The 13964-nt window shown below is 55.5% G+C and overlaps 1 protein-coding gene across 2 annotated transcripts in view; it reads left to right on the top strand.

The window, feature by feature from the left end:
- The first annotated feature begins 4726 nt into the window (after window positions 1–4726).
- The window catches only part of ST3GAL1 (ST3 beta-galactoside alpha-2,3-sialyltransferase 1), a 95601-nt gene continuing 86363 nt past the window's right edge, over window positions 4727–13964 (top strand). For both annotated transcript variants that reach the window (XM_042924146.1, XM_042924147.1), the window contains exon 1: window positions 4727–5080. The gene's annotated coding sequence lies outside the window, so the exon portion shown is untranslated. The remainder of the gene's footprint in view (window positions 5081–13964) is intronic.

The raw sequence follows: 13964 nt of genomic DNA, 5'->3' as shown, positions 1-13964 counted from the left end.
GTAAGTGAACCTGCACACCGCACCCACCCCCCTCCTCTCACCTAGTTCTCCCTGAGATCCCAGGACACCTGTCCCCCAGGAGCTGCCCTCCGGTGGAGGAGGTCATCAGGAAGACGTGACTGCCGGCTGACCCGAGAGCTGACCCCGGGGGAGCGGAGGGCCTTCTCCCCCTCCCCTGTCCTGGGAATGTACATGCAGTCTCTCCCACACCCTGTTCCCACAGAGGGAGCCGTCTTCAGGGACAGGTGTTGTGGAGACCACCTCGACGGCGTATATGACCGAACCTCACAAAGGCCTCTCTCTAAACTTTTAAGATTCTAGAAGGTGGGTTCAGGTATCTATTCATCGTGAGGCACTCAAGATCAGGCTTGTAAGTAAGTTCTCTTGCTTATTCAACCTGCCACTTACCAACGTGGAGTGACCCGCCTCTCCCTTCGGTCTCTCCCTGTCTTCTGTGCGTGCGGTCAGTTTCAGACTACACTCCAAATGCTCCCGGGTTTGTGAACCAACATCCTCTAAGTGACCTCACGACACCCACCTGTCAGCCTGTCACAGCGCTGCCCCAACGTGGTGAAATCCCAAGCATGGTCAGTCCCCTGCCAAACTGTGGGCTCCTGGTGGGCGGGGACCGTGTTGTGCCCACCTCCACGTCCCCAGCATTTAGCATAGTATGTGGTGAATTAAAGTGGGCCCCAAGTATCCAGTGACTGCTGTCCTTACAAAAGGAGGAGGCGCGCGTGCACACACACACACACACGCACACACACACACACAGAGCCATGTGAAGGGATCATCTACAAGCCAAGGAAGGCCGAAGATTGCCAGGAGCCACCAGAAGCTGGGAGAAAGGCACAGGCCAGATTCTCGCTCAGACCTCCCAAAAGGAGCCAATCCAGCGGAAACTTTGATTTCACACTTCTGGCCTCCTGAGCTGTGAGAAAATACATGTCTGCTGTGTGGGGCCCCCGGCTCGCGGTAATTTGTTATGGTAGCATCCAGGAGGGCTGGACCCAGTGTCTACGATGTGTAGGAGGCATGGTTCTCTAAGGGTCCTGCAGCCCAGAACAGCAAAAGCTCTGAGAATACAGTGATCAGTGCTAAGAAGCAGAGTTCCCTCATCCCAGGCCTTGCATTAGACCTCTGGATCTCTAGGCTCAGAAGTTTGGATTGGCATCCTTAGACAATGGCAGCCATTGAAGATTTAAGGGTTTTGAGCTTGGGAATGCCTTGGGGGCAGTGAAGGGACTTTGGGGAAAAAGGAACCTGGCTACATGTAGCTGTGTATGGTTCTCAAGCATCTGGCAGCAAGTAACAGAACCATGACCTAAAGTGGCTTAAACAAAATAATTGTTCTAATACAACAGAAAGTCTAGAGGTAGGCTTCAGGTACGGTGTGATCAGGGCTCTGGATCTACTTAGCTTCGGTTTGTCTCCCCTCATGGGTACAAGAGGTCGTCCAGAGAAACTTGAGCTAAAAATACCTTCGTGTTCACGTCCAGTTGGAAATAAAGAGAAGCTTCCCAGGCCTTACTCTTAAGGACTATTTTCCTAGAAAACACAAATATATTTCTTTGTCTTCTTGATGCAAACAGGGATTAAATCTACGTATTCCTGAGCCAAATTCAACACAAATATATTTCTTTGTCTTCTTGATCCAAACAGGGATTAAATCTACGTATTCCTGAGCCAAATTCTGGCAAAGAGATTAGTGCAGTCATGATTGGACAAGATTAATCAGCTGCCTTAGCATGGATGTTGGGTCTAACATGTGTGAATAGTGTAAAGCGTGTGATCCTGCAGAATAGTTCTGCTGACTCAAATGCCCCCAAGATTCTCAGAACTGGAAGGGGGCTTAAGCGTTATGAGTCCTGCAGTCCCCATAATGCAAAACGTGTAGCTCTCCTTCCACGTGCTTACTCTTCAGGTGGGCACTTGCTGCCTGGGCAGCCCATTCACCGCTGGGTTGTTGACCCAGGACCCGGTGAAGCCTGCCAGTCAGATTCCTCTTCTGGAAAAACTAAAATCCGGAATAGATGAACAGTGGAAAGTGAAACTGTGAAACAAGAAGGACTGTTTTGACAGCTGCCCCGCCGTACAGGGGCTGGGGCCGCAGACACCAGGAACATTTCAGGGCAGACCCTAGGACTTAGCAGAAGGAGACCGTGGGCAGGGATGGAACAGAGCAGAGAGGGGGCAAGAGCAGGGAGAGAAAGCGGAGGGAGGGAAAGAGGGACAGAGCCAGAGCCAGGAAGCCTGGCTGTGTCTCTCCTTCCGGCTGCTGTCAGTACATCCCCCTATTACCTCTTTTTATCTTAAGGGAAGTTGGGGCCCCAAAACCGTGGTAAGTAAAACCCTGCCCAAAACAAACGGCCACGTGCCCAGCGGCTCTGAACTCACCGCTGACAAGCCGGGCTGCCCTTTTCTGCCCAATCACCCAGATAGCATCAGGGCCCATTAGGATCCCTCCTTTCTGATGTGTGAAGAAAGGGGGCGGGGAGAGGATGAAATCAATTTCCTTCACCATTATTACCAGAGCTTTGCAGTTGCTCTGAACATACGGGGGCGGGAGGGGGGTGAGCATTAAATCAATGTCAGGGCTCCCTGGGGGGACTCACTGTGCAGACACTCCCAGTAATGACTATGGCGGCTGTACTAGGCAGGGCATGTTAGGAGACACTCGGGATGACAACGAGGAATGCCCTCACACACACCCCTGACACATAGCCCCGGAGGATGTGGGCTCCCCGAAAGGTCCGAGGGCCTCGCAAGTGCTGCCTCCATGGAATAGAGGACAAACCCGAGAGGGGGAGAGGCCCTGTCTGTCACCTGGTAAGAAATAACATTGCAACACAACTGAGGCGGGCGAGAAAAAGCCTGGCCGGGTTAACCCCTCCGAGACCGAGACCGGGAAAAGGTGCAGCTGATGGAAATCTTTTTCTAGATAAGGTGGTGATTTATGCATGCTTCACCATAGAGTCACTTAATTAGGAATTTCCATTTTACTGTGGAGTCACCGGCGGGAACTGCCAAGGACCTAGGGCTGAAATTAAGAGCTGTCTTTGGTTCTTGGCTGCAAAGGAGAACCAGCAGCTGGATGTTTGGGGGCCACTTACTTGCTGGTCTGAATCTGGTCGTCTTTCCAGATTCACCTAGGATAAAATGGTGCAGTCTTAATTACTAATTCTTTAATTTTCTAGTGGTGAATTTTCGCACTCTCTCCCCTCCTGTTTTTCAACCTGCTCCTTTTCTACTTCTCTATGCTCTGAATAGCTCCCTTTTCCTCCTCCAAGGCTGAAAAGTCTCCTGGACCACCCTTTACCCATCCTCCCCCCCCCCCCCATTGTGAGTAGGGGCCCACGCCAGAGGGCCCAGCATCCATGAAAGCCAACTTTCACTGGGTACTTACTATATGATAAGCTTAGTTCAACATGGATGGATTCACTCGTTTATTAGAACAACCTTATGGGATAGACAGCAATCAGTCCCATTTTCACAGAAGAGGAAACTGAGGCACAGGGCTACCTAAGCTTAGATTCTGTAACCAGCCTATGATCACACATCCAGTAGGTGCAAGACTAGACTGGAAGCATTAAGTCCCATCCAGCCCCTGGTCTGAAGCACACTCTGATGAATGACGTGCTAGGGAGCTATCTCCACTGCATAAAGGCAGACCTCTCCAAGGGAAGAAATGGAAGCCAGAAGAATTAAGCGCCCCTCAGGCCACGCTGTGCCTCTGTCCTCTGAGCATTGCTCAGAGAAGTTACAAAAGAGGCGAAATCCCTGTAAGGGGATAAAAGCTGTACAATCACACGTTTTTAATGCCTCTTAAACCTGACGTCCAGCATTTAGTCTCTAAGACTGTCAAGTCCGTCACTGAGCAAGAAGTCTCCACTGGCCTCACTTCCCTAATAAAGGAGAAACGGCAAAACCCCCACAAACCTGAGTCCCCCAGGGGGTCCGGTCCCAGAAGCCCCAGTCCCAGGTCGCCGTGGGACCTGCCCCTGCCTGGCGTCCCGCTGCCTGGCGCTCACCCTGCCCTGGACCGCGGTGCAGCCTCCGCATCTGGGAGGAAAAAACTGCGGCGGGCAGGCGAGCCGGGGCGGGGACCGCGCCGCGGTGGCCGCTCTGCGGCTCGGAACGGGGCCCAGGCTCGGGCCTTACCAGGGCCCCAGCCCCGCCGCGCTCCTCCCCTCCCCCTCCCTAAATCCCACCTCGAGTCCCGCGCCCTTAAAGGAAGTCCATGGCTTTGCCCGGTCACCAACAGGGTGTCGGCCGGCCCCTTCTGTGCTACGGTGCGGCCGACTTGGGCTCTTCAGGACACCGCCACGTCCTCTGGGCGGGCGCCCGTCGCCTCCTCCCCGGGGTTGACCCCACGGGTCTCCGGGCGATTCTTCCCTAGTCTTTCCAGCCCGTGGGCGGCGGCGGCGCGGAGTGTCGCGGAGCTGTCCCCGCAGAGCCCTCCCGGGGCGGCGATCCGGTCCCCGCGCCGCCTCCGGCGTCTCCCCAGCCTGGCCTCCGCCGAGCCGGCTGCGGTCCACGTGGCTCCGGAGCTCGCAGGAAGCCCCGAGCGAGCCGAAAGCCGAGCCCAGAGCGGGCGGAGGGGGCGCGGGAGGAGGGGGGAGGGGGGGGAGGGGGGGGAGCGGGCCCGGGGGGCGGGCACTGGGCGGAGGAAGGGGAGGGCCGCGCGCAGCCCAGGCGCCCGCCCCGCTCCGGCGCGCCCCGCTCCCGGCCCCGGCCGGCCAGGGAAGCGGCCCCTCCCCGGCCGCCCGCCGGCCCCTCCCGTTACACCCGGGGGAAGGTGTTCCCGAGACCGCTCCCGTCCTCACCCCGCCTCCCCGCTTCCCCGGCTCCAGCCTCCGCCGGCGGAGCTCCACTATGCCAGACAGTTTCGACACTTTGCAAAGACAAAGACCAGAGGGAGGAGGAAGAGGAGGACAGGGAGGGCGAGGAGGAGGAGGAAGAGGAGGACGGCGCGATGTGAGCCGGGAAGGGGGCCAGTGTTCGGGACAACCCCCCCTTTAGTCTCCCCGGAGCCCCTCATCTCCAAAGCCGCGGAAACTCCAGCGTGTCTCCGGCTGCGGTGAGTGAGCGCGCCGAGCCCAGCGCGGCCGGGGTGAGCGGGGGGCTGCGTCCGCCGGAGTTGGGGCAGTTTCGAGTGTGTTCTCCAAGTGGAGGGGCGGTTGCCCGGAGCCGGGAACAGAAGTGGTCGGGAGGGGTCTAGGAGGGCTTGACAGTGGAAGTGGGACTGTAGACCCCGGGCGCCCAGGGGAAGACACGCGTAGGGAGACCCCCCCTTCCTTAGCCACGGCGTCACCGGGGTCTTCGGGGGAGGGAGGAGGTCCGGGAGGAGGCCGGGGCTCCGGGATCTTTTGCCGTTATTGGAAGGGCTGCTGGGACCTCAGCGGGGAGCCTGCGCCAGGTCTGGGGCAGCGGTCCCCGGGGTGGCCCCAGTGACATTGCACCGGCGCCAGGCTGGAATCTCCCTGGTCCGGGCCGCCAGAGGGCGAAGCGGCCAGCGGGGCCGCCGGTGGGATGAGTCCCCTCGGGGTGGCTGGCTCCGGGGCTTTCGAGTGGAGCGAGGGGCGCGGGGACCCGCGGAGGCCGCCGGCGATCCGGTAGAGCTGCGGCGGGACAGTGTACGGATCGAGCGTCCAAATCCGCTGCGAGCAGGAGCACATCCGGGAGTTGGCCGTCGCCCCCGGGGACGCCGCCGGCCCACGTTACTCCGGAGACGACCGAGAAGTTGGCGCCCGGGACGCGGCAGCTGGACGTGGCGTGGTGGGCAGGGAGGTATTGGGTGGGCGCAGGGGAGCGTGGCGGGGGTGGCGCGGGTGGCAACTCGAAACTCCGGAGTCCGCCCCAACCCCGTTAGGCGCCGCAGCTGCAGCGAAAAAATCTGACAAAAGTTAGCAACTTGTCTGCGTCTCGTGGGCGTGTGACCTGCGCGGGGCAGGGGCCGCCGTTTGGGAGAGCGCAGGGCCAGGGCAGCGGTGACCCTGGGGCGGAGCGCCCGGATGGGGCTACGGCTAGATTCGGAATCCGGACCGTGGCGCAACTTTGAGCTCCTCCTTTTCGCTGAGCCTGAGTGTGTTTGAGCGTGACCTTGCGGGAGGAAGCGCGGCTGAACTTGAGATGGGGGTTGAGGCTGCGCCCGGGCTGCCTTCAACGTGCCCCGCGGCCCGGTCTCTGGGGACGGGCGTCTGCAGCGTCTGGGTTCCGATCGGCGGCTGGAGCCCGGAGTCCTTCCAGCCTGCTACCCGAAGGTCTCGGCCAGCGCCTGCCACTCGCAGGGCTCGGTGGGGGCGCTCGGCGGGCGGACACGTGCGCGCCCAGAAGTGCGCGAGTGGTGGGGGCTGGGCGGGTCACTGCGTCTCACGGGCTCTGTGTGTCCCGCAGAGGGAACCGGCTTCGTCCCTGAGGGCAGCGACCACTTGGCCGAGGGGCCGCATCAGGCATCCGCCTGGCTCTCACGTGCCCCACCTCTAGGGACTCCTGGCTCCTTCTGGCTCACCACCCTCGCGGGTCCCCTCGCCACGCGGATTTGGGCCGAGATGTCCCCTAGGGAGACAGCGAGCGCCCACCGCCGCTAAGGCTGAGCGTGTGTGTTTGGCTGGGGGGAGGGGGAGGGTGGAGGAGTGGGGGGAGAAGGAGATTAGCAGAGAACGAGGTTGTCCAGGAGCGGTAGCCACCGCGCCTGACACACAGTAGGGACTAAGGCTGTTTGAAAAGGCCTCTAGATGGAAATGCGCTGGCAGGGGCCGGAATGTCCCCTTCTCGCCTTCTCCTCCCCATTTCTACCACCGAATTTACGTTCATCCCCCTACCAAGGCCTTTCGGCCTCTAGGCGTGCCTTGAGCACCTACTACGCGCCGGGTTCAAAACTGGGCTGTTTAGAAGCTGAGGGCGGAGCCGCCTGGTGTTCCTTCCTTGGAGCTGCGTAAGGGCGCCCAGGCGGTTCGCAAAAGGCAAGGCGCACTGCCCCCTGCAGGCTGCTACGGAGACTGCTGCTTGTGTCCGAGGTGGGGAAGGGGCGCCAGTGAGGGCGCCTTGCCTGGGCTCCTTGGAGGTACCTTCCTGCACCTCTTCTTCCTTCCCCCAAAGCCATGGCCTGGCTGTTTTCTGAAATCCCACAGTTGGCTGGAAAGATCGACCAGAGTTCACCATTCCAGCACACTCCCACCCTCCCCGTAGATCCCAGGTCTTTCATCATCTCCGTCTCTGACCTTCGAGCCTGAGACTTGGAACTCCCAGAATCTCAGTTTTCATATCTGTAAAATGGGGTCATCGCTATTACTTTACAAATGTGTTGCACAGAGTTACATAAAATTGTGCGAATACGTGTGCACGTGTGGATATACACATTCACACATTCACACTACATATGCATATCCACATACGGTGGCTCAAAGTCCGGGGAGAGGAATCCCATCTTCCAAAATATTTAGTTTTGCTGAACAAATAAATAACAGAATGAGTAGGGGGCCCCTTCCTCTGCCTTTGAACACCTCCACAAGCCTGGCAATGTACTGTCCCTGCATTTTGCCAGTCCAGGCTTTACCACCGGGGCAAGGCGAGGGCCTGGGCCGGAGCAGGATCTTCCCCTCACCTCACTGGGTGGGCAGGCCTGCGGAGGCCTCTTGAGCCTTTGGCTGATGGAGAAAACAGGAAGTGTTGCCAGAAGAAATGGCAGAGGGTTTTTTTGTTTTTTTTGTTTTTTTTTTTTTTTTTTAGGGGGTGTGGATTCTGCTCAGTGTGGCTCTGAGTAGCCCGCTTGCTGACCTCAGGCCTGTGTTCCCTTTCTGGGGGCAGGCTAGGCATTCCCCCAGCTGGACATACCAGCAACCCTCTGACGTCAGGGACTTCCACAGAATCGGCTGTCTGGAGCCTTTGGTCCCCTAGGTATGGTGGGGCGGGTCCGTCTTTGGGCCTGGCAGCGAGGGGTCCTTGCAGATCCTGGAGCCTCAGGGATGTGAGGGGCTCTGTCTCCCCTCTGCACCAAGCAACCCCTAGGCCAGGATATCTCCTGGGGGCAAGTTCTCAGCAGCACCCTCCGCCCCCAGGAAGGGGTGCCTTTGAACCTCCTGGTCAGCTCACCTAGCTTGAGTCCCTTGCTGTGTGTGGCAAGCTGCTGACTCAGAGGAGTTATATTTGGACAGGGCTTTGCCTTACGGGATCTAGACCTTAACCCTCTCCCCAGGCTCCCTCCCACACCATGAAAAGCAACCAAAGTAAAGTAAAACAAATCCACCAGTGATCTCCTTATCCCGCTTCCCAATAAATCCTATCTACACAAAGGACAAGCACCACCCTCCCGTGGAAGAGCTGGCCTGGTCACAGAGAATTCTAGAATAAGGCTCACATGCCCTTTGTTAAGTTGTGGACCACACGTGTAACCTTGGCTCCCCCCTTGCAGACCCAAGGCTCTGAGAGCGCTCTTCTCTCATTTGGGCACAGGAGCCCCAACCTTGGGCCCCAGAGGAAGTCCCGGAGCCAGTGCGCAATTGCTCTGTAATTTGGCACCCGTCTGTTCCAGGCTCTGGTCTCAGTTTCACTCTCTGCAAAATGAGAGGCTTGGAGTTCTGCTGACATGGCCTTGGGGCCGTTAAAGGCTTTCTTCATGAAGACAGCCTGTGCCCTACTTGTTTTTTGCTCCAGCACCGTCCTCAGAACTTTCCGGGCATTCCTGGCATCACAGACAACAGGGCCACCCCGTGCAATGACGCCTCCTTACTCACTGCGAGTGCTCCAGACTCCCAGAGCCCACGCCCGCTTGGTGAAGTCATTCGTCAGCAATTCTCAGCACCGGACATTGAGAGACGCCCCAGAAGTTTCAGACTCCGGGGTCTGAAACTGGGCAGAGCCGAGGTGGCATTTTGGGGGAGCCCCGATGATGTGTATTGCAAACAGGGACCTTGGTGACTTCACCAGGACCAACAGGGTTCCCACTCGAGCTGAAAATGTTCATAGAAGTCATTTTGTCCAATATTTTCATATTAATTCAAAAATACTGAAGCCCAGAGGGGAAATCAGGGGACCCTGAGTGACAGAGCTGATCTAGAAAACCAGTTGGTCTCATAAACTCCAAATAGGTGAGTGCCCTGTGTTTTCCCTTCCCCCTACCCTCATTCTTTTCCCTACACTGAAGTCCTTGTTTCCCTCTTGGAAACCCAACATTCCTTGGGAAGCCTGAGGTTTGACGGTTTCTTGGGTCTTGTTGGGCGGATTGTTTTGATTTCCGTTGTTCCAACATTTATTAGGAACTTACCTGTGTTCTACTCACCATGCAAGATGCTGGAAATAGAGAGTTGTAAGAACTCTGATCGACCCTTGTTACCATCCCCCCAGAGGTCACCGCGTGGCGGGGAGGCGCACGGGTGCACTTGAAGAGTTTGTCGCAGTATGGTTTGCACGGGGTGGGAGCACGCATGTGCCGAGGGAGGGCTGGGACAGAGAAGGGAGTGGATTCCTGTGCCTTGCGGGACCCACAGGGAAGAATTCACTGGGGATCCAAAGCCCGAATAACCAGGGAAGTCACGACGCAGGAGAGCGAAGGTAGTTTCTTGCCTGCCTAGAACTGGTATCTAATTTACATGGTGTGCGGCTAGTGAGCCCAAGAAAAGTGAAGTAAAATAAAATAACAGGCCGGATGTAGGTCTGTTCTGCGTGGTTCTGCAGAGGTGAGGGAACTGGGATTTCAGGGTTTCAGTGATGTGGCCCCGTTCCTGCAGTAGGTGTCGATTTCTGGTTTGCTTGGGTGGGATTCATCATTGCCGCTCAGCCAGAACGCAGGTCCCTGAACTGAGATCTTCCAAGGGTTACGGGCGCTGCAGTGATGGCCTGTCAAATAGAAAGTAGCTGCTTTGCTTTCGCTTCAAGAAAATACAATTCTGTGCTTTATTTTTCGTCCTTGTCCTTAAACTTGATGGCAGAATTACATGGCTGCGTCGAGAGAGGGGGTTTTAAAAGGCATGGCAGGCAGGTGGGGGACAGTGCCCAGGTTTTCAGGCACATGACCACATCTAATTGTGTGAGCTCAGGCAGGCCCTGCACCTCGGGCGCTAGGGTTCAAGTGCAGGTAGGTTATCTCAGGACGCACGGTGAGGGTTAACGATCCTGCACGGAAGAGTGCCTGATGCCCCAGCTGAGAGCCCGTGCGGGCGGGTGAGCACAGGAGGTGCTGCTTTCTGGAGGCACCGGATTCAAACAGAGCACTTGGGAAATAAAGGAGTTGACTGAAGGCGGAAAGTTCTGGAAAGCTCATGGAAAAACACTTGACGTACGAGGCCGGTGTTGATGTTAAACAGTTTGTTAATAGCCCCCACTGGAAGAAGCAAGGCCAAACGATGAGGTTACAGGTACAGCGTGCTTTTCTCATTCCTGTGGGTTGTGAAAAAAAAACAAACAAACAAAAAAACAAACTTTGAAAGTTTTTTTATCCCTAGGGCTTGGCATGGGGAATTACCAGGAGCTGGAATATGGGGTGGGGTGGGGGGAGGGCGGCGGGGAAGTGCACGGGTGGGGGTGCGCCGTGCCCTGAGCCCTTCCTGCGTGGCCTGACAGGCTCAGCGACAGGTGCGACCTGCGTCAAGTTGAACACACGCCACGTGGACTCGGTCTGTCGGGGTTCACGCTGGGACGAGTGTTAGAGACAGGACTTTGGTGTCAGGATGTTTCTTACAGAGTCAAGTGGATCCAGGCAGGGCAACCCCTGGCCTCGGATTCAGGACTCCTAGCTCCTGGTCCTTATCCCATACCACCGGGTTCCTGGCCGAGGACTTAGGTCCATCACCGAACCTCTTGGAGTCTCCCGTTTCCTCGACTGGTAGATGGCCGTCTAGAATTCCCACCCTGCGTGGGACAGTTGGGAGGTGCCCCCAGCAGGAGGCCGTGAGCTTGCCTTATTGATAATAAATAGAGTAACACCTGCTTTTTAGTAAAGCACTTAGGGGTGTGCCCAGTACAGCGGCAGGTATTTTGAACAGAGAAGGATTCTGGGTCCCAGTAGCAAACACGCACTCACAAACTGAGTGGAGGGTTTACCTGAGCCCAGTTACCGTCCCCCCCCACCATCTCCTACCCACCCCCCTCGCCCCCCAAGAGGCAGACGGAGGGATGGGTGAGGGGCCCTGGGAGTGTGGCATAGGAGCTGCTAGAAGCCTCTGAAGAAAGCCTCTCTCCTCAACCTGGCAGGGAAGAGCCTGGGAGATAACGCTGCTCTCTTGATGAGTCCTGCCTGCCTTCCACAATCCTTGGGGCACCAGGAGCTGAGCCCAGCCAGCAGCCAGAGCCCAGAGAGTTCCTTACTGGGGCCTCTCAGGAGCAGGACCGCCCCTGGAGGGTGATCTGGCACTCACCTGCCTTCTCATTTGATTCTGCAGCAGCCTGGGGCGGGGGTGGTCACAGGATTCCCAAAGGACAGAAGCCGGAGGCAGGAGGGGAACTCCCGTACTCCAGGCCCTACCTCTGGGGGAAGCCGGACTTTTAACCCTTGTTCTCTATTCCCCTAGTAAGATAAAAGAATCAAGTGTAAGATACCATTGGGGCACCTGGGTGGCTTAAGTGGGTTAAGCACCCGACTTCGGCTTATCACGATCCCAAGGTTCGTGAGTGCGAGCCCCGTGTCCCAGACCCCGCTTCAGATTCTCTGTCTCCTTCTCTCTGTTTCCTGTTCTCTTTCTCTCTCTCTCAAGAATAAATAAACTTTTTTTTTTTTTAAAGTGCAAGATGTTGTTATGAAGACCTTTGGGACTTCAGTAGCATCTTTGAAAGAAGCAGAGTAGCCTCAGAATTAAGGTTTTGGTCTGAGGCTTATCACTTATTTCTCAAGGATCAAGTTACTTACCTTGTCTGGGTCTCAGTTTCCTCTTCTGTCATGGGGATGATACTCCGTAGAGTTGATGTGAAAAATCAAAGAGTCGCTCAACAAATGTTGGCTTTTGTGCACAAGGGTCAGGGTTCAGACGTGTGGTTTTGGGGTTGGTGGAGATTCCTCCTGTCCTTTTAGCCTATGTGATATTCAGATAATACTCTTTGCATGTTTTTATCTTAAAAGTTTTTTCCTTCGGGGCAGCTGGGTGGCTCAGTCGGTTAAGCGGCCGACTTCGGCCCAGGTCATGATCTCGCGGTCCGTGAGTTTGAGCCCCGCGTCAGGCTCTGTGCTGACAGCTCGGAGCCTGGAGCCTGCTTCAGATTCTGTGTCTCCCTCTCTCTGACCCTCCCCCATTCATGCTCTGTCTCTCTCTGTATCAAAAATAAATAAACATTAAAAAAAAAAATTAAAAAAAAAAAAAAAGTTTTTTCCTTCCAAAAACATCCGGGGATGTTCTTCTGACTCTGCGTATGTGTATGTGTGTACATATTTTTTTCTCCTGTGAAATATGTAGAAGTTCTCTAATCAAGTCTGATTCTGGAGCCCTTAAGAGAATAAAAAATAACAAGTTAAACAGCCTCAGTCATTCAGAGGTGAGCAGGAAAGGACATTCGTTCCAAATTATTTGGTGGAATTAAAAAAGAGATTGCTAATGACTTTTGGTAGGTCCGCATTTGGGTATGCAAAAAAAAAAAAAAAATCTTTTTTTTTTTTTAATTCCACCAGCGACCTTCAAAAAAGAAATCAAACCCAAATGGATATCATTGTGATAGATTTTGCTACATTAAAAAAAAAAAAATCTGTTTGAGTCCACATTGAACTAACAGACCAGAGTGGCTAAAAATTCCCTTCATGAATATTTACTTAGCAGAGGGCTCTTGAGAAAAACCCAACCGAAAAAAAAAAAAAAAAAAGAAAGAAAAAAAACCCAAAGCAAACCCAGCTTCTTCTCTAACTGAGAGGGTGGAATGACTCCAAAATATTGTTTCATGCTCAAAAAGCCTACAACAACTCCACATGAAAGACGAAAATCCATCTAATTGGGCATTTACCTTTTCAGAAATAAAAGGCTCAGTGGAAAGAAAAGAAAAGGAAAGAAGAAAAGAAAACCTCTTTCCTTGGAAGACTAGACTGGAGCCCAAAATAAATCCCTCGAATCGCTTGGCCCGGTGCTGCGGGGCCTCGTTCCCCCTCCCTTTCTTTATTGTGCTATTGCGGTAACAGGCAAAGAGAGTTGCTAGCGGTGTGGGAGCTGAAGTACCTCTTGAAACCCCTGACCTCTGCGTTCACAGCCATGGGCATCTGCAGCCCTGACCTTATTTGGGCTCCATTGCAGCTCCCCTAGCTGCTACCCTGGGATTAGGGTCCTGCCCAGGTTGCAGAGGAAGTGACTTACCCAAGGTCACACGGTCTCTGCAGGCAGATCTCCCATGTGCCCGCAGTTACCGACGTGCAAAGTGGGTCGCTCCTGGGAAGGCATAAGCCCACGCCTCCGACGCACAACAGCACCAGACAGTGGCCTGGCTGCCCCCTCACTCATCTAACTCAGCCCATCGCTCACAGCCCCCACCCCCGCCCCTCCCACCTTGAATGGTACAGACGAGTCGGGTGACCTGGTCAGCGACTTGACCCTTCCTTTGATACTGCTTTCCTAGTCTTTATAGCAGCCCCGTAAGGTCACTGCTTGTATTTCCCCCCTACTCCCGTTTTACAGATGTGGAAACTGAGGCTCAGCGAAGTGAAGCCGCTTGCCCGAAGTCCCACAGCTAGAAAAGTGGCAATTCCTAACTGCTCCGTTTCTGCCCGAAGCCCGAGATCTCAGGCCTCATGTTGTGTAATTCCCAGGATCATCTGGTGTCTCTACATCGGGGGGCCGGCAAGGGTAGAAATAGACTCCCTCAGAGGTGCAGATATAGAACACATCGCACTGGACATCTGTCCCCAAGCCCACCCAGGCTGCGTGCCATCCCACCCAACGGCCACGGCAAAGGGACCCAGGTTCTGTAGCCTCTTCTTTGGCGGGAGCGCGGTCCTGATTGTCCTCTGCACGCTGTGTCCCGACGGGTGGGGCTCCAAGGCTTTTTCCCTGCTTCAC

Source organism: Panthera leo, chromosome F2, assembly GCF_018350215.1.
Source record: "Panthera leo isolate Ple1 chromosome F2, P.leo_Ple1_pat1.1, whole genome shotgun sequence".
In the NCBI taxonomy this organism is placed as follows: Eukaryota; Metazoa; Chordata; class Mammalia; order Carnivora; family Felidae; genus Panthera; species Panthera leo.
Note: the sequence above shows the minus strand (reverse complement) of the source record. Positions and strands in the feature narration are given on the sequence as shown.